The sequence below is a fragment of the Cololabis saira genome, chromosome 11 (genome assembly GCF_033807715.1).
Source record: "Cololabis saira isolate AMF1-May2022 chromosome 11, fColSai1.1, whole genome shotgun sequence".
Classification (NCBI taxonomy): domain Eukaryota; kingdom Metazoa; phylum Chordata; class Actinopteri; order Beloniformes; family Belonidae; genus Cololabis; species Cololabis saira.
This window is the reverse complement of record NC_084597.1, coordinates 19,093,670-19,114,105: the sequence shown is the minus strand read 5'-3', so window position 1 is coordinate 19,114,105 and position 20,436 is coordinate 19,093,670.

Here is a 20,436-nt window from a genome sequence, read left to right as displayed (position 1 = left end):
TCAACCCCAGTTAATCCAAAAAATTGGCAAATAGGCAGAACGAATAAACCTAGAAGCTGCGTAGAACATCTCAACTCAGTGACCACAAGTTAGATGTTTTATCTTGGCTTAGCTCATTGTTGCCCATGACGCAAGGTGGTGTAACTTTAAATTCATTCTAATCAAATCTTCACAGCCATCCTTGTTTCAGATGTCAGTACCGAAACAATATTGAAAGCTGAAAAGAGGACTGGCTTTGCTCCAATCCATCCACCATGACCCACAGTTCAGCATAGCTTGTACCCAGCAGAGGTACGGGAAAAGTTAATCAGCCCAACAGGCTGCAGTCCAACCTGGATGGTGACTCGATTGGAGGAGCCGGGTGTTGTTAGGCCTAGTAGCCTTTATAATCCTTGGATTATTCCAGGCTAACCCAGAGCTGGTTGGTTCGTTAGTACCTAACAGTAAGTACAGCTACTACTTGTTTTAAACTTTTTCTTTAAATATACAAGAAAGTATGCATTGCCAGGTCTTTATTTACAGCCCTGAAGTCAAGTCAATAGAGTTCTATGTACGTGAGCTATCGTAAAAGCTGTCACTCAAAAATCCAGGCTCCATCGAATTGTCATTTTACACATTTCCACCTGAAGAAGTACATACAAATTCCCCCCATGGTGTAGTTGTCATGACGGAATTTGAAACCATGCACCTTTACAACCTTTTTTTGGATAAACTTATAGACTTTAAACTGAAAATAGTCATGTCCCGATTTGAGTAGAAATCAGGGTCAGCCACGTGATTTCTGAATGATTGGCTGGAAATGATTGGATTTTTAAAATTTTTATTTCACTAAATCACATTATTCATTAATTTATATTTTATATATTCATACAGAAAACTGTCATTGGGGTTGCCAACTCACTGACTTTGTTGGTATATACAGGACTGTCTCAGAAAATTAGAAAGTTATTTATTTTCTGTAATGCAATTAAAAAAACAAAAATGTCATACATTCTGGATTCATTACAAATCAACTGAAATATTGCAAGCCTTTTATTATTTTAATATAGCTGATTATGGTTTACAGTTTAAGATTAAGATTCACAGAAAATGCTAATTTTTTGAGATAGGATATTTGAGTTTTCTTAAGCTGTAAGCCATGATCAGCATTATTAAAATAATAAAAGGCTTTCAATATTTCATTTGATTTGTAATGAATCCAGAATGTATGATATTTTTGCCTCAGTACATGAGCCGCTTGCTCACCCAGCTGCCTACTTTGTTGCTATATTTAACATATTTTCAGACTCCCACAGCAACTTTTTTCAGCCATCATTGAAGACTTTTGTATATTCTAACTTGAAGGCTTGTATCATTCTCACTCTTCTCAGCGAGCAGTCCGTGCTGCAGTGACCCCTGGTACCAAAGGGCTCTCTAGTCTCAGTCCTCCAGCAGCATGAGATGATCACCTCTCCACATCCAGACTGCAAATAAACTGTGCATTCACAAATCCAAAGCAGCATTGAATAATAAATAATAATAATTATGAGGTTAAGAATAAATGATCAATGGTGCTGCACGGGCCAATAGTCATTTAAAACTGGATGGTGAATGCAGTGCTACAGCAGCTTCTTCTGTTTGTGGTTTGGGAATCGGTTGGACAGAACTTCTTGTTTTTTGTGGTTTGCCAAAGTATCAGCTTGGGACTCGGTATTGGCCGATACTAAAAAACATCAAACGACTCGGACTCAGTAGCAAAAAGATTTGATCAGGACATCATTAGATACAAACAAAACGAATCTGGTACTTGCAGTATCAGTCCTCTAGAACAAACCAAGAAACATGTTCAAAAATGCTGATCTGCATCATCATTTGCTTTTATCTCAGTTGTTACGATCAAATTTGTCTGTGAGGATCAATGAGTCACAGCCAAACCAATTAACTCCCCTTGGATGGAGGATTTCTGCTTGTTGTTGTATTTCCCCATCACCCTCACTCCTACACACAAACACACACACACACGCACACACACACACACACACACACATACGGCTGAAGAGTTGGGCCCTCGTGGAGAATGATTTTAGGAGTGAATAGAGATGAAGGGGGGGATATTAAGTCACTCTATATAACATCCAGGACACAATGCTGCAGTGATTGATGGGGACAAAGTGGGAACAGCAGGACAGGTGGTGGGGAGGAGGAGAGGGTGGAGTTGGAGGGGCCCTTGGAGACTGCAGACGGGAGGGCGGGGGGTAAATATGGTTGAGGGACAGAGAAAAAAAAGAGGAGAGGAGGTGAAAAGAGAGAACACATTTCGGGAGGGACCGAGGAGAGTTTGGAGTCTATTTGTATGAGTAATAAGCCGCCTATCCACCCTAACCCCCTCCACCCACCACCACCACCACCACCACACACACACATACACACACTCTTTCACTGCTCTGTCTCTCTGTCAGCCATGTTTACTCACTGATTTTCTCAACAAGACAGCCATTGACACTGGATGGATGGGGCTAATCCGACACAGAGAAGAACAGCTCTGCCGGGGTTACAGGTCTGAGATGGAGTGCCCAAGACGCACTCACCTAATCTTCCGGCAAATATTTATCACTATCAATTTGGCCTGACTCCATGACATTAAAATACCACATATAGATAACCTCTTGCTGGAGAATCGATCGCGGGCTCATGCCGGCTCGTCCGGCCCGTCTCCCTCTGTCGCTGAGCGGGAGATCAGATGGGGAAGGTCACTTCAGTGGCACGCCACACCTGATGCCAAACAAGTCATGTGTGCATGTGTGCTGCTCCAGTGCCCGGGGAGGGCCTTTGCATTTTAATAAGGGTTTTTATCAAGCAGTGGTGAATCTCAGGGGCCAGCGGGATCTCTGAGTGAGATGGGGGGGGTTCTTTGTCATCACGGCTGATTTGAAGAGTCCAGGTTCATTTTCTTTGCATTTACTTGACACTGTTGAAACAGTCACGTCTTGTTTTTAAATCGCACAAACTCATCTTGCAACCTGTTTCCATTTGACCCTGACTCCTGCATCTCCGTTTGTCAGATGAACCAACTTCATATCCTCTTTCACTGCGTCCAGAAATCCCTTCTATGTAGGGTTGCCACCCGTCCCGTAAAATACGGAATTGTCCTTTATTTGAGAAATAAATGTTGCGTCCCGTATTGAACTAATATGGGACGCGATTTGTCCCGTATTTTCATTAATTTTTACACCATATTCTAGTTGAATTATTGAAATAAATTAACTTTTACACCATATTCTAGTTGAATTATTGAAATAAATTAACTTTTACACCATATTCTAGTTGAATTATTGAAATAAGTTAACTTTTACACCATATTCTAGTTGAATTATTGAAATAAATTAGCTTTTACACCATATTCTAGTTGAATTATTGAAATAAATTAACTTTTACACCATATTCTAGTTGAATTATTGAAATAAATTAACTTTTACACCATATTCTAGTTGAATTATTGAAATAAATTAACTTTTACACCATATTCTAGTTGAATTATTGAAATAAATTAACTTTTACACCATATTCTTCACCTGTATGTATATTATACATCTGGGCAGATGTGGACATACGTAGCATAGGAGGCTATTTCAGTTGCTATATGGTTGTCTGTCTCTACAGTCATGAAAGTTCAATGCTATTAAAGCATTTTAAACTTTAAATCAAAGCATTTTGTTTTTCATATAAAATAAACACATTTTTATTCAGTTTAGAAGTTTTAGGGCTTTTTTTTTGGCTCCTGCGCTGCTGAAATCAGGGCGTCCCTTATTTCTATTTCTGAAAGGTGGCAACCCTACTTCTATGGTCACCCTCTTTTTCAGGCAGCTTCATCCCCAGCATTCTTCCACCGGTGGTTCACCCTGCTAGCGTGGCCCGCCGTCCCAATTCCTTCTCTCTTCAGTGCAAAGAATAAATCTGGTTCTTCTGGATTTTACTTTGATATCTGGATAGACTTACAACCAGTCATAGAAATGAAGCAAGTATAACGAAGGCAGAGTAACAGCCAGATTACGTAAAATATCCAACCTGGTGTACAGTGGAGGAGAAAAACGGGTAACTTGTTGATCCAAGATGTTATTAGCACAATTTTGTTAGTTCTGAATAATCACTCATGGACGCTTCTGTTCCCCCCAACCCATTGTAATTGACTTTGTACTAGTAGAAATGGTTGAGAGCGGTAGAGGTACCGGACCCATTTCATGACAGAGAATTTATAGCTGCCGGCTACAACCTTCTTCTGTTGTCTTTTTCTTCAACGATAGCACAGATCCCTCAGACAACATGTTGGTAAGCAGTGCCAGTGGTGATTAACCCGGGAAATCATGAGCAACCTTAGTGACTGAATTAAAGTCTCTGTTTGTGCAGATCCCCAAGATTATTAATTATATATAATTTCAAGAACTGAAAGAAATGGGTCTGGTACCCCTCACAGCATTTTCGGCCACTGCAGGATGTGCCGAACCTCCTGTGGTTAAGAGTTTCTGTGTCTAGGTTTTATTTTCTTCTGTTTTTCTTAAATTTCCTGGTTTTGTAATCTAGTTCCTGTTTTATTTTGAAAGTCCATGTCTTGCTTTCTTAAGTTAGAATTTAACTTCCCTTGATCCTTAATCCTGATTGTTAGCATAGACTGTATACAACAGTGGACGAAGCATTTGGTCATGCGACCGAAATATCTGCAGAGTTGCAGAGAGATGTTTCCAGCGGGATGCATCGTTTAACATGTCCAATCAACGGTGAAATCAAAAACTTTCGGTTTCTACACTTTCACTTTCTGTTTTCAGAGCTATCATTATTATTATTATTATTATCATATTATTGCTATTATTATTATTATTACTATTATTATTATCATCATCATCATTATTGTTATTATTATTATTATTATTATTTTGTGTAGACTTATGATACTTCATTTGTTTTTTTGTTTTTTTTGTATACACTTTGTATACTTTGTATTCAGTTAAAAAGGTGGGCAAGATAAGCTTTATGCTTCAAGCCCAGACCTTTTCGGTCAAATAATCACAATGTTAACCAGGGAAAAACCTGTGTTATCTTGTTTGTTGATTTTTGTTTGTGATTGACCGAAATAAATAAATATTAACTAAATATTAACAAAAAAATTACCGTTGAGTTTAGCTGACACGGGTTAATACAAATGGGTGGTTTCTTGGCAATCTTAAAGGGGACCTATTATTGCATCTAATACCTATTTAAAACAGGCCTTTAATGTCTTAAAAACAAGCTTTTGATTGTTTTTGCTAAATAAATTAGAAATTCAGTCTCTGAGCCATGTCTTTATCTTCCCCATTTCTAACCTCCTTCTCTATGTGGGATTCTGAGTGGGCGGGCGGCTATGATAATGAGGCTCTGTGCTGATTGGCTGCCTGACGCGATGACACGAATGACGCGATGACCTGTTCAAACAGCCACCGCTGCGAAAAAATGGCGGAAGCTCCGGCCGGCGGAGTTAGTTGTGGGCGTGGTTTCACGCATCGCTCCTGTCATTATGTCACGACGGGAGCAGAATCTGAACGGCTCGTAGAAGTCACATGACACTGGACGGCTCATCCGGGCGGGCTGTACAGACACTGCAGAATTTGGTTGCTTTCCTCCTTCTCTGAGTTGGCAGGCTGAGGGGAGACCACTTTATATATGTTAAAGCAAGAAAAAACGTGCTTTTCACAATAGGTCCCCTTTAATGCAGATGTGAGATGGTTGGAGCTTGATCGTCAGAACCGAGCGCCAACCATCTAACGTCCGGGTTGAGGCTCATGCAGAACTAAGATTTGTTGCAATGCCTCGACTGGCCACTAGAGTCTGGCTGCAAAAGCGAGTCAATCTGCATTTACCTCAATATTAAAATGTCTAACTTGAGAGCAGAAATAAACAAAAAACTGTTTTGGTCTCAGTCTTTGAATTCATACCCATGACAACTCTGAGGGAGGTGAATGTTTTTGAGCTAACTCTCTTTGTGCTTTTCTTTTTTCATCACATGGAGTCTTTTTGCATTTCACTTTTGGGTTCCTTCCTGAGTAGCACTTTTTGTTTGAAATAAAATACTTTTTTGCACTCCTGCTGCATATGAATGTCAGAACCAATGGCATGCCCCTTTTGCTGACAGGAGGTATATCCAGCTGCATCCAGAGGCAGTTGTATCAATACTTAGGGCAGCTGGACAACCTCTCTTAGGTAAAAGTAATTTGATTCATGTGAAGAGAGTGAATAAAATAACAAAAATTGTGTCACTGTGCACACATTTCAAGCCCAACATTTTGAACTTGTGTATGATGAACTCTTAAATTAAAATAAATATGTCCAACATTGATATTACATTAAGAGAAAAATATAGATAGCGTCTGTAGGAGGTTTTTTTGTGTTGTTATGGTTGTTTTAAGCCTTATTAAACTACCATTATGGAGCTAAAACAACTCAGGGCCTATTATTAGATGGCAAGGAGAATAAACGTTAATTAGTGACCAAAATGACATAAATCCAACCACTTTTTACATGAAACGGAAGATAAGATTGCAACAAAATGGCATTTAATTTCAGTATGTGATGCAGTTGCATCAACATAAACCTGTATTTTAATTCTCTAACAAGTTTCAGAAATGTAATTCCACTTAGTGTGAATACGGTCCCAACCTACAGTCCAAGATTAAAACGGATTGTTTGACTCTACTTGGTTGATGACATCTTCTGATAAGTCAACTACTGATGACTGTCAAAAAGAGGCGAGTTTGCGGTCTCTTTTTCTAACATTTTCTTATTTCGTCATGAATATAAAAGTACTGATCAAATTCTAATTATTTTAATTTAATAAATATTTTAATTGGTGTCACACATATATTTGATATTGACTCTGTTGGAATGAATTGGATTAACAGAACTTTGATGATTTTATAGTTGAACTGTACTTTCTGTGAAAATTGCCTTCTTTGTAAATTGACCCTCTACAAATGAAGTGTGAATTTATATGATTTGTGATCATTTGTACTCATGGTGGAGTATTTTTGCACTAAGGTGTTTAAATATCTGAGTAACTCACCATCAGGTGAAGGAGCAGGCCAAAACAAGACGTGGTTCCTGTCAATTTTTCCTGTTTTTTTGTTGTTGTTTTAAAGTTGTTGTTGAGAAATTGAAATAATCCTGTTTAGAAAACAAAAACTGATTTTTTTTTAAACTCCATTGTGTTGGGGCAGAAACATTTCAAAACTGGGTAGATACATATGTGAAGCTAAGCGTGAGAGGTAAAATATATTCTTGTAATTTGAGCGAGATGAGACTTTCTGAAGGGCAATAATGTGGTTTCAGGACAAACAGACTGAAGCGAACGCTTTCCGTTGCATCAAAGTCAGAGATGTTGTTTCCCCAACTTCATTATGATTCACAGGAAAGCACATAAAAGCTTCTGAGAGGGAGGAAAGACAGGAGGCTGGGAGGAGTGTGTGCGTCCTCTCCAGGCAGTTCTGCATCATAAGAACACCAGCTGATCCCCCCACCACCCCCCGACTCCTCTTCCTCTCGCCTCTCACTAATTGACCGACAGCGTTCATACGCACATTTCTCACTAATTTCACATCGGCTATTCCAGCAGTGGTCGAGGCACGTCTCGAGGAATACATCTCACACCCCGTCGCTTCATTCAGATGCACCCCCCTCTCCTTCCCAAGCCCATTTATAAATGAGCTGTTTGGTTTGATAATCGAATCGGTTCGATTCTGCCTTGTTACCGCCACACACAAGCAATTTCTCTTGGAGAAAATTGCCAGAATGGATTGATATAAGATATGAGCTGCAAACATGTAGGCAAGGGCAACCTACAGTGCGCACATGGCTGGAGTGCGCAGAGAGGAGCGCGCAGGCCACTCAGGGCTTTAGAAAACTCCGAAGTCATCCAGTTTGCTCTAATCATTACAATTAGCCGTGAATTATCACTGGACTCTGACAGACGTTCCTTGTAACTCTCTTTTATTTCCACCCCGCGCTAATCAGCGGCTCTCATTACAAACGCTGATTAAACTGCAAATTACCCAGCAGCGGCCCCGTCCGCGCCGACCACTGCCTCGCTCAATATCAATTAGGCCTAGCAGCCCGTCTGTAGTCTCACGGCGCTTCCAAATGCTTGATAGTGCCACTTATTAGTTTGGAAAACTCGGAAAATACCAATAATCAACGGCCATGAAGCTGCAGGGAAGGAGCCCGGGGTTTTCCCACCGCTCACATGCAATCACAGACGCTCTGGCGGACAGGCTGCAGGACTTCTCTGCTGCCCCGCAGCCAGGCCTTCAAGGTGGGAGAAAGTTGCAACCACAAGCCCATATCATTTTCATTATTGTACAATAATACATGCAAATCTTTAAGCTGACATTATTTGATCACTCTTGTTACACAGAGAAAGAGTTGTTTCCTACGCTCTTGCTGCAATGTCAATTTGTTTCAGACCTTTTAAATTATTTTAAAAGGGAAGGGAATCTCAGTTCTGCAGGTTTCCATTCTGTTCATCATAGGCCGGATGTGAAGATGTTGTGAAGGAATGATTCATATGATCTCGTTTAATAAAAAAAAACGTCAAGATACTCAAGATATATTAAAAGTATGCCTCCGATCCAAAATATCCAATCCAAAAAGAGAAGAGTTTACAATTAGACTATACAAGTGAGAAAAGTGAGAAACTGAGAAAAGCAAGCATTTTACTCCTCCTTTAAGACTGGAGCCGGCCTTCTTATCTCATTTTAAAGCAGCAAAAGTTTGTCCTCAAATTTAGTCTTTTATTAGGATTTATTTTAGACTGGTAGTTATAAAGGTATTTACAATCATTGCAAGTAATTGTTATTGCAGAGAAAATATTGAGCAGCATGTTATTTTAATAATGGGGTTAAATAATCCTGGCTTGGAAAACTAATTTGAGGCACCAAAATGTTAGTTTGAAACTACAAAATATTTAACTTTGGCATAAAACACCAATTTTGAGTTTTGATATACCAATTTGTGCCAATAAAATATTAACTTAAAGCCACAAACTATTAATTGAAAGCCAACACATTTTATTTTAAAGCTCCAAATGGGTCATTGGTGGCCATGAAATATCAATTTGAGGTCACAACATATTAACATCAGATTACATAATTTTATTGTAAGGCACAACATATTAATTTGAGCAACAAAATAATTTGGCTCATACATAATAATTAGCCCCACATCTGGAAAGATGTACCTGTAAAGCAAATTTGAATTTGCTTTACAGGTACATCTTTCTAGATTTCAAGTCTAGATTGTCAAGTCTAGATTGTCTAGATTTCAAAGTTACAAAATTATAATTTACGTCCCTGAAATATTAATTATAGGTCATATAATACTAATTTAAGGCTGAAAAGTAGTAGCTCCAGATCACATAATGTTGTTTTGAGGCACAAATGACTAATTTGAGGCTGCAATGTTATTTTGAGCATTGTCTGTGTAAATTCACCTGATGTGGGAACATGTGCCTACCATCTAACTTCCCGGCTGAAGATATCTGTAAGTAACAAAGGCTGCAATTTTTCAATTGACACTGGAGACTCCATCAGTGAGCTGACCTCCTTTGATCCCCCATGTTAAAAAAAAACTGATTCACAACATAAATAAACATATTTATAGCCTGGTTCAACCATTTTAGATTTCAGATCCATGGCAACTCTGATGGGGGAGGTTGTGCCACGTCAGGTCAATTTGTATAAAGCAATACATTTATTTCTAATATAAGGAGTAGCTTTTTGATTGAAGGTTGGCTTAATGGCTAGCAACTCTCACTTCTCCCTTCTACTTCTACGAAGCAAAGCGAAGTAATCAGCAGTTTGTACAAACCCAGCATCGGCTAAACACAGCAGTCATTTCGGAATTTTGTCACTGAATCAACATCTGAAATGGGATGTTCCACCATAAACATCTGCCGTAGCAATACCTTCATAGGACAAACATCTGCTAAAATAATACCTCCTTTTCTAGGATGGCCTGAAGGAGGTGGTAGCCACAGCTAACTTTGACTGATTAGGAGTTGTGTTCCAACTTGCTCTCGGCCACTGCGGCGGTGCACAGTATGGGGATAAGCTGTCATTGAAACCTCTCCTTAAAAATCCTATGGGTCACCTTTCGGATATGTCGTACACTTAGTTCTACAGTTTATGGTTGAGAACAAGCTGCAAGAGCTCCCAAACCAGTGGGAAAAAAATGAAGCCATCAAGGATGAAACTAACTCACAGGGCTAAGTTACGTAACAATGTAAGAGTAAGTCTTAGTATCGAAAAAGTCTTTGGGCCTTAAGGTGGATCAGCTAAGTTTAAAACTGCAAATATGTTTTGCTTTACCAAACTTTAATGTGCACAAAAAATTGCCATTTTCTGCCCTGTTTGACTAGTGTAGGGGGCTACATTAGCAACGCTACTTACTTAAAAAACTCCAGAAAACACGACTCTCATTTAAGTGTCATCTGATGGGTTGGTAGCGGTGCCTCATGAACGTCCACAACCATACATATAGCATCAATTTACTGCCTGCTTTTGCATACAGACCGCCGTCGCTCCAGAATGCAGAATCACATCGTTAAGTTTTTTGAGTGAATGAGTCGGTTTTGGCCACTGGATTCGCTTAATCTGATAATAATTTATTATATACTGTTTTAGGTGAATCTTGGTTTTCCGACTTCCTAGCATGTCACCATCTCTCTGTCCGAACTCCGGAGGCAACATCCTTGGGAAGAGCTACAGCCATTAACAGAACGACAGTGGGGGAGTCCTTTGATAATCTGGCTGTAGTGATGGACAGGTGACAGAAATAATTATTTAGTTGCTAATGTTTTATGGAGGATTGACCTGTAGAATTTGGTTTTGAATCTGATTGGTTTCTACCCTTGCCTTTCCTTTTACAGGCATACATTTCTTCCACACACGATTTACAACGTTGACGAAACCGGTGTCCTGTGTTCTACCCCAGACTGAGCAATAACTGGGTCATGTGTTCTGAGCCCAAGACTGTTCTAATCTAACTGGTTCTGACATTTGAATGTTCACTGCCCTTCTAATGCAGCAAACAGAACTGTTGTACTGACAAGTTTCCAACATTAAAGTTTTTCAACATTAAACTTGATTCTGATTCTGATTTTGTTTAAAGTGATTTCAAGTGTTGAGAAAAATATGTGCTTATTGACCAATCCCCATGATTCTGTTACTAGTCTGACATTAGATCTAGAATGTGTAGCTGTCAAGTTAGCTGTCAGGAGTCTTAATGCTACAACATGTGTGGTTATGGTAGTTTTTAAGCGGAAAAGGTAATTGTATCAGACGACCCCAAGCTGTCTCACTTTAAACCCTTGACTTTTCTGGTCTGTCTCACTTTACACCGGGTCTGGGGCAAAGTGAGACACTTGACCACTTTTTTAAAAACAATCATATTTCCACTGCCCTTTGTCCTAAACACATTCTGACTATGTATGTTGCTAGAAAATATCCTGAACTAATAACAACTGTGCAAATTGTATTGATATATCATTTTAGCTTGCCTGGAGGGGAGGAAATGTAAAAAGTGTCTCACATTACCTCATTTATTATCTACTGTTTTAGGTGAATCTTGGTTTTCCGACTTCCTAGCATGTCACCATCTCTCTGTCCGAACTCCGGAGGCAACAGATTACAACAGAAGTTGTCTGTAGGCGCTTTCCAGAGACCCAGAACAGGACCCTGAGCAATTATTACATGAACATAACATAAACACTGGCAGGTAAAAACTCCCCTAGTGGGAGAAAAATCTTAAGCCAAACAGTGGCAAATAAAAAAAAACTGCCCTTTAGGAGGAAACAAACCTTGAGCAGGACCTGGATCATAAGGGGGGGCAGCTGGGCAGAGAAGGAAAAGAGAAAACAGACAAACGAATGAAGAACAGAGAAAGGAGAGACACAGACACAATGACTAACTGGTGCAGTACAGGGATGACTATACAAGCAAATGTAGACAGCAGACACTGAGATGGTCAGAGGGTGGGACTGCAGGTCAGGATGTCTGCAGGCTTCTACCAGACTCCCACTGAGACAGGTGGAAGCAAGCAGTGGGATGATCAGAGGGGGGGACTGCAGGTCAGCATGCAGCTCCTGAAGCTCTGGCCTGCAAACATGCACAGAAGGGAAAAAGAGGAGGCAGACCAGTAAAACAAACTACGAGAACGATGGACAACAATGATGGTTATGACATACTTATAAATTAATAACTGAGAAAGGAAAATGAAGAAGGTGTGATCGGCACCGCTCAGTGGATCATCTTGGTGTCCCCCTGCAGCGTAGGTCTATAGCAGCATATCTACAACAAAGCTATGTCTGAGACAAACTACTATAGTCTTGTCCTGTAGCTGCAGCTATGACTACTTGCCCTAACACACTAGAGTTTACACTAACTATAGGCTTTACTAAACAGAAATGTTTTAAGTTTGGTTTTAAAGATGGAGGTGGTGTCAGCCTCCTTAACCCAGATTGGAAGTTGGTTCCATAGTAATGGTTCCTGATAGCAGAAGACCCGTCCTCCAAATCTACATGTGGAAACTCTGGGAACTATACGAGTAAACCTGCACTCTGAGAACGGAGAGCTCTGTTAGGAACATATGGAACTATCAGGTCTTGAAAATATCGCTGAGCTAAGCCGTTTTGGGCTTTATATGCAAGTAATAACATTTTGAATTGGATTCTGAATTCTACGGGTAGCCAATGGAGCGAAGCTAACACAGGAGAAATGTCGTCTCTCTTGTTGATTCCTGTCAGCACTCGCACTGCTGCATTTTGGATCAGCTGGAGCCTACTCAGCAAATTACTTGGACATCCTGCTAATAACACATTACAGTAATCCTGTCTAGAAGATACAAATGCATTAATTAGTTTTTCCACATCACTCTGCGAGAGGATGTTCCTAATCTTTGCGATATTACAGGGATGGAAAAACACTATTTTACAAACCTGATTAATAAGATTCTCTGGAGGCCATTGCAACACCATCTAATACTTTTCCTAAGATGCTTTGGACCAAAAATAATAACCTCTGTTTTATCAGAATTTAGAAGCAAAAGAATTCTGGACATCCAGTCCTTGATGTCCCTATGACATGCCTGAAGTTTAGCTAACGGTTCTGTTTCATCTGGCTTCATAGACAAATAGAGCTGCGTATCATCAGCATAACAATGAAAATGTATGCTGTGATTCTGCATTATACTTCCCCTGGGCTGTATGTATAAACTGAACAAGATTGGCCCTAGCACTGAACCCTGCGGAACACCATAAGAGACCCTCGACTGTTCTGAAGAAACCTTGTGTACTTGAACAAACTGGAATCTGTCAGATAGATATGATTTAAACCAACCTAGACATGCTCTAACCTGTGTAGTAAGATGCTGATCTACAGTGTCCAAAGCAGCACTGAGGTCCAGTAGAACCAGTATGGACACTAATCCCTTATCTGAGGCCATACGAAGGTCATTCGTAACTCGAACCAGTGCTGTCTCTGTGCTATGATGCATTCTAAACCCTGACTGAAAGACTTCAAACAGATCATTTCTATACAAATAGTCACATAACTGGCTTGAAACTACATTTTCCAGAATTTTAGATACAAATGGAAGGTTAGAAATTGGTCTATAATTAGCTAAGATGTCTGGGTCAAGAGAAGGTTTTTTAAGTAAAGGTTTAATTACTGCAACTTTGAAAACCTGTGGTACATATCCTAAGTTTAGGGATAGGTTGATCTGGTCCAGTATTGTCGTACCAATAAGAGAAAAAATATTTTTGAATAGTCGAGTCGGGATGGGGTCTAACATACATGTGGTTGACTTAGCTCTATTGATGAGTGAGGTCAGCTCATGGAGGTTTATAGGATCGAAACAGTCTAGAGTCAAGTCAGAGCCTATGGAAGTCGCTAAAGCTGAAGAAACGCCCACAACCGGCTGGTTGATTTCTTCTCTAATTCTCATGATTTTACTGTTAAAGAAGCTCATAAAGTCTTCACTACTGAGAGCTGCAGGAATGCACGGCTCAACAGAGTTGTGACTCTTTGTCAGCCTGGCTACAGTGCTGAACAGAAAACGTGGGTTACTTTTGTTATCCTCTATCAACGATGAATAATAAGCTGTTCTGGCTTTTTTATATACTATTAGAATATCTTTCCATTCATGATAGGAGTCTACAGACTTACAAGTGTACCACTTCCTTTCCATTTCATGCACGTTTTGTTTACACATGCGGATATCTGATTTATACCAGGGAGTTAAGCTCCTGTGGTTAGAAACCCTCCTTTTCAAATGAGCAACTTCATCTAAAGCTGAATGCAACAAATCAGCAGTGTTACTAGCAAGGACATCAACATCTGCAGAGGCAGAACCCAGATCACTGGCCTCGACTACTACTGAGCAATGGCCTCCATAAGTTTAGTAATAGCTTCATCAGACAAACATCAGACAGTACCTCCTATTTTGCACTTCAACATCGACAATATTAAATTCAAAAGTTATTAAATAATGGTCGGATAAAAGGGAGTTTACAGGTGACACCAACAGATCATCAGTTTCAACACCGTAGGTGAGAACGAGATCCAGGGTATGATTAAAACAGTGCGTCGGTTTGTCCACTTTTTGTGAGATACTCATTGATTCTAGAAGAGAATTGAAAGCTAATTTAAGATTATCGCTTTCAACATCCATATGAATATTAAAGTCACCCACTATGATGAATTTATCTGTACTGATCAATTATCCAGATTGGAAATCTGAAAATTCAGACAGAAACTCTAGATAAGCACCAGCAGGGCGCCGGTACACTACCACTAACACAACTGGCTTTTCTGATTTCCAGCTCAGGAATTTCAGAGTAAACGTGAGGCTTTCAAATGTATTATAATTGCACTTAGGTTCAGTTTTTGTTTGGAGACCGGAGTTATAAATTGCTGCGACTCCTCCGCCTCGGCCCGTGCTTCTAGGAATGTGATGATTAAAGTAGCCGGGCGGAGTCGATTCATTCAAACTAACATACTCTTCCTCCTGTAGCCATGTTCCTGTTAAACAGAAAATATCACTCCTGCTGCCTCTCTGTAATTATATTGTTTACTAACAGAGACTTGGAGCTTAACGATCGTATATTTAGTAGTCCGCATCTAATTTTTCGGTCTCTTATTGGTACCAAATGCGCATTATTATACGAATAAGTAAGCGTAAACACTATAGTGAGCTAATCAAGGCTTCTCAAGGTGATCAGAAGCAATGCTGGAAGGTGCTGAATGAGGTTCTCAGCCGGGGACATAAAACCACTGTTCTTCCTGACGCCAGGATCATGCAAAATGCCAGAAATAATTTAAATGATGTTGACCTGGCAAACAGTTTTAATGATCATTTTAATTCTATAGGAGAAAATCTCTCTAAAACCATTAGTTCACCAGAGGGAGTTACCTATCAACATTATCTTAAAGGAAATTATATAAACTCTTTTTTTCTGGCACCAACTAATAAAACAGAAGTTACTAAAATCATTATGAGCATTCAAGCACCCTGACGGCAGGCGTGGATGGTATATGTAGTAAAATTATAAAAGCCATTGTTAATGAAATTGTTGATCCACTTGTTTTTACCATTAATCTTTCTCTGCTCTGCGGGGTGGTACCCAAAATGACAAAGATAGCAAAAAATATCCCTATTTTTAAATCTGGAGACAAAAATAATATGAATAACTACAGACCTATATCTATTCTACCCACTCTTTCTAAAGTACTAGAGAAAATAGTTTATTTTAGACTCAGTGATTATCTAGATAATCTTAATATACTCCTCCCATCACAATATGGATTTAGAAAGAAGAACACAACCAGTATGGCGATTTTAGATCTTGCTGAAAAAATAAATGACTCTATAGATAAAGGTGAGTTTGGGATTGGAGTTTTTCTTGATTTATCAAAGGCGTTTGATACCATCAATTTTGAAATCCTTTTAGGCAAATTGCAGCATTATGGTGTCAGGGGAACTGCACTCAGTTGGTTCAGAAGCTATTTATATGAAAGGGAGCAATACGTAAATGTAAATAATAGTAAATCACAATGTAAAACCATTAAACATGGAGTCCCACAAGGTTCAATACTAGGTCCGCTTCTTTTCATCTTATATGTAAATGACTTTGACAACTCTTCTAACATCCTTCATAAAGTTATTTTTGCGGATGACACAAATTTATTTCTCTCACATAAGAAGCTGGAATATCTCCAAAACCTTATGAATGAAGAATTGACCAAGGTGGACTCCTGGTTTAAATGCAATAAATTATCTTTAAATATTAATAAAACTAACTATGTTTTGTTTCGCTCAAATAGAAACCGAAGTAATATTGAAAATATACAAATAGTGATAAATGGTAGAGCTATCGAGAGGGTAGAATTTATTAAATTTTTAGGAATATATGTGGATGAATTTTTAAACTTTAGGAAACATATTGATGAATTAACAAAGAAATTATCAAAATATGTCGGCTTATTTTATAGACTGAGACATTTTCTTCCTCTTGAAGCTCTCCTAACGCTGTACCGGTCTCTATTTGAGCCTCATTTAAATTATTGTAATGTTTTATGGTGTAATACATATCCAAGTTATGTGGACAAACTACAGATTTTACAAAAGAAAGTGATTCGCGTTATATCATGGAGCAAATTTAATGTTCCCTCTGATCCTCTTTTTTATGGTTTTAAGCTTCTGAAACTTACTGAATGTAAAATTTTCCACAATGCCTGTTTAATGTATAATGTAGTTTTTAGACTCAATGACAGACTCTGTCATCTCATCCCCATTTCTGTTCCCACTCATGAACACACCACAAGGGGAAAACAACTTTTAAAGGGAAAGGAAAGGAAACTAAAATGTACAAGTTTTAGTGTAACCTGCAAAGGCCCAAAAATTTGGAATGAGCTTGGTAGTGCTATAAAAGAGTCTGGATCTCTCTCAATTTTTAAAAAAAGATTAAAACAAAAATTATTATTAAATTATGTTTCTTGTTAAATTTGTTGTTAGATTTTTTTTTTTTTTTTTTTTTTTTTTCTTTTTTAATTTAGGTTATAGGGATATAAGGTTATTATACTGTATGTATATGTGTAATTTATAGTTGTTCTGCTGTGTGTGACTGGGCCCCTATTCATAAGCTACAGTAGCTTCTGTGGAGTCCCATTTTACAAACCTCCATTATTATCTGTATTTGTGCTTTTTAATTATTTGTAAATAAACTCAATTCTAAAAAATTCTAAGGCGATTTAAGAGAAGACTGGGAGACTCCTACATAAAGTGCGTTTCAATAGTCCAACCGTGAGCTAGTTAGGGCTTGGACGGCCTTTTCCAGGTCATGTCGACTTGAAAACATTTTAACTTTGGCCAGGAGACACAGCTGGAAAAAACTTGTCCCCACCACATTGTTGATTTGTTTGTCAAAGTTCAGATGACTGTCAATGGTCACTCCCAGATTTCTGATGGTTGAACTGATCTTTGAAGTCAAGTAACTTTAGGGTTTTGAGGGGGAAAATAACTGTTTCTTTTGACATATCACCAGCTTTGATTCACGTTCTTTAGGTCTGTAAAGACGACACTGCTTTCCATCTGATAATAAATGTTGGGTTGTTTTAACTCCTGAACGTTTCTTTAAGTGTTCAATTATTTTTTTTTTCTGTAGCACTAAACAAAATACCGCCAGTTCATAGGTTTTTTTCTTTGAGTAAATGGTAAATGTACCAGAAAATTACCCCGTCATGTGAAGCGTGTTTTGATTTGTGTATAAAATAAAATGAGCAAAACAATGTAAAGCCGTCATATGTTGATGCAGAATCATATTACCAGGAGTAGATGCAACAATGGTCACTGTCTTATTTTTTTAAATCTTACCACATCATTTTATGCACTGTTTATCTTTTTTACCCCACTAAATGTATTATTTTTCAGAAGTTTTTTTTTTGTTTATTTTTCTGACGGATCTGGTAAAATTCCCTTAATTTCTCACTTCAAAAAAGAATAATGAATACATGATTAACACAATTAAGTCTGTGGAGAGAAAAATACGGCTTCTATTTAGCATTTGGCAATTCCAAATGTTAAACCAATTTAAAAAAAAGAAAAGGATTTCATCAGGAGATGTGTTCTTTTTTTCTCCACAACTCACTTGACACCTGCACTTTTCATCGGTTTTGTTGATAATCAGATGTGATGACAATTAAGACATTTAAAATAACATTAAGATTCTGTCTATGTAATTATTTTTCCGGTGTTATGGAGAAGTTGTGTTAATACTGTTGATGTGTAAAAATATTGTAAACTTTTAACTTTATCTCAAGGCATGAGTCTGGACTGTAATTACGTATATCTTTTTTGACACACACTGCCTTGTAAAACACTATGAAATTGATTCTTTTCTCAGCGATCACACAAATCAATATCAGAGGCACAAAGATTTAAATTATATTGAATGTGCTGTCTTTGTAACGCGGTTTTAGAAGGCATGTCAATTGTTTAACTTAAATGATACACTGTGTAAATAAAGAAATTGGCTTTTTTGAAGCTTATACACCTTAATTTACAGACACTTTTGAATACTTCTGAATACAATTTCTTATTTAAAATGAATGTGAAAGACCAAAGTAAATGTTAAAAATTGTTTGTTTACTTGCAAATCAATCTAGATGACATTTAGATATTTTACACTGAAAACAATATCAAAAGTAAGATTTTCTGACTTTAATTTTGTATTTTACATGGGACTTAAAGGAGACCTATTATGGCATCTAATCCCTATTTTAAACAGGCCTTGAATGTCTTAAAAACAAGCTTTTGTTTGTTTTTGCTAAATAAATTAGAAATTCAGCCTCTAAACTATGTCTTTATCTTCCCATTCTCTAACCTCCTTCTCTATGTGGGATTCTGAGTGGGCGGGGAGGCTATGATAATGAGGCACTGTGCTGATTGGCTTCCTGAATGACATGTAGCAGGGGAGGGCACAAAGTCTCGCTCTGGGCAGAAGAGCAGCCGGCTGCTTCACTATTAAGGCTGTTTTACGGTTCAGTGTTACACCAACGCAGAGCCTAAGGCGTAGGGTACGGCGTACCCTACGGCGTAGGCTCTGCGTCGATTTAACGCGGAACCATAATTCAGGTTTTAAACCGTGTCCCATGCGATGCGAGCAAGCGACAAAATCAATTTTTTGCTCAAAACGCGCTGTTTTGAGCAAAACATTTGTCGACGCCCTGCTTCTATTTTCTTCCTGCCGCTCGCGTTGAAAGCCGGTTTAAAGCCGGTTGAAAGCGCTGTAAGAAACGGTCGTGGATGAGGAACGGCTGATCCAGTTAGTTGAAATGAGAAGTTATCTCTATGATACCTCCTCATTTCACTAAAAAAATCTCAATAAAGTGGCAGCTGGCTGGAGAGAGATGGACAGAGAGCATCCGATGTCACGATAGTCGGACGCTCGCATGCAGAAGGCTGGATTAGGACACAGTGTTTAGTTGTGGGCGTGGTTTGCATTTTGGTTACGTAACAAAAATGCGCAGAATCTGAATGGCTCGTAGAAGCCACGTCAGACTGGATGGTTCATCCGGGCGGCTGAACAGACACTGCAGAATTCGCTTACTTTCCTCCTTCTCTGAGTTGGCAGGCTGTTGGCGACGCGCCCCTTACGGTGCGGGTTGCTGTGTACCCTACGCCGTAGGCTTTGCGTTGGTGTAACGCAGAACCATAAATCAGGCTTTAGCAGTTTGGGCCATTCTGTGTGGCGATAAATGAAAAAAGATTAGACAACGCCGTGATTGGACAAGGAATTGGCTGGGCAGACGTGGTAAATGCGGTCTTTTTCTTCTGCTATTAAAACATGATTTGTAATGTGAATTTGCAACACTTTAAACTACAAATAATAGTTTTTGACATCAGAGATTGCGCATGCTCTCTGCGAAAGGATGAGGCAAATCGGGTCGTAGCACAACCAGGATTTCAAACACGTTTGATTTTCTTGCGAGCACACGATTTGTGATCGGGAGCTCGTCGTGAGGTGTTAATCTCTCGTCGTTACCCCACGTATACTGCACGAGGCACGACCAACGGTTGGGTCGAAATCCGGCCCGATCCAAAAAATAGTCGCACGACTGGAAAATCGGCTCAAAAAGAGCCGATAATCGCACAGTGTAAGCCCGATTGTGTATTGTGTATTGTTCCGAAACAGGGAGCGTTTCCCCCTAAAGATCGGTTCGTTTGGTATATGTGAACACAGCAATCGCACTCGGATGCGGCACAAAACAAGCAATCTGAGATCACCTAGGAGAGGTGGTCTCGGCTCGCTTCCATTCCAGACCTGGAGCGGTGCGTTTGGAGTGAGAACATAATCGACACAGCAACCAACACATCTCCATTCAT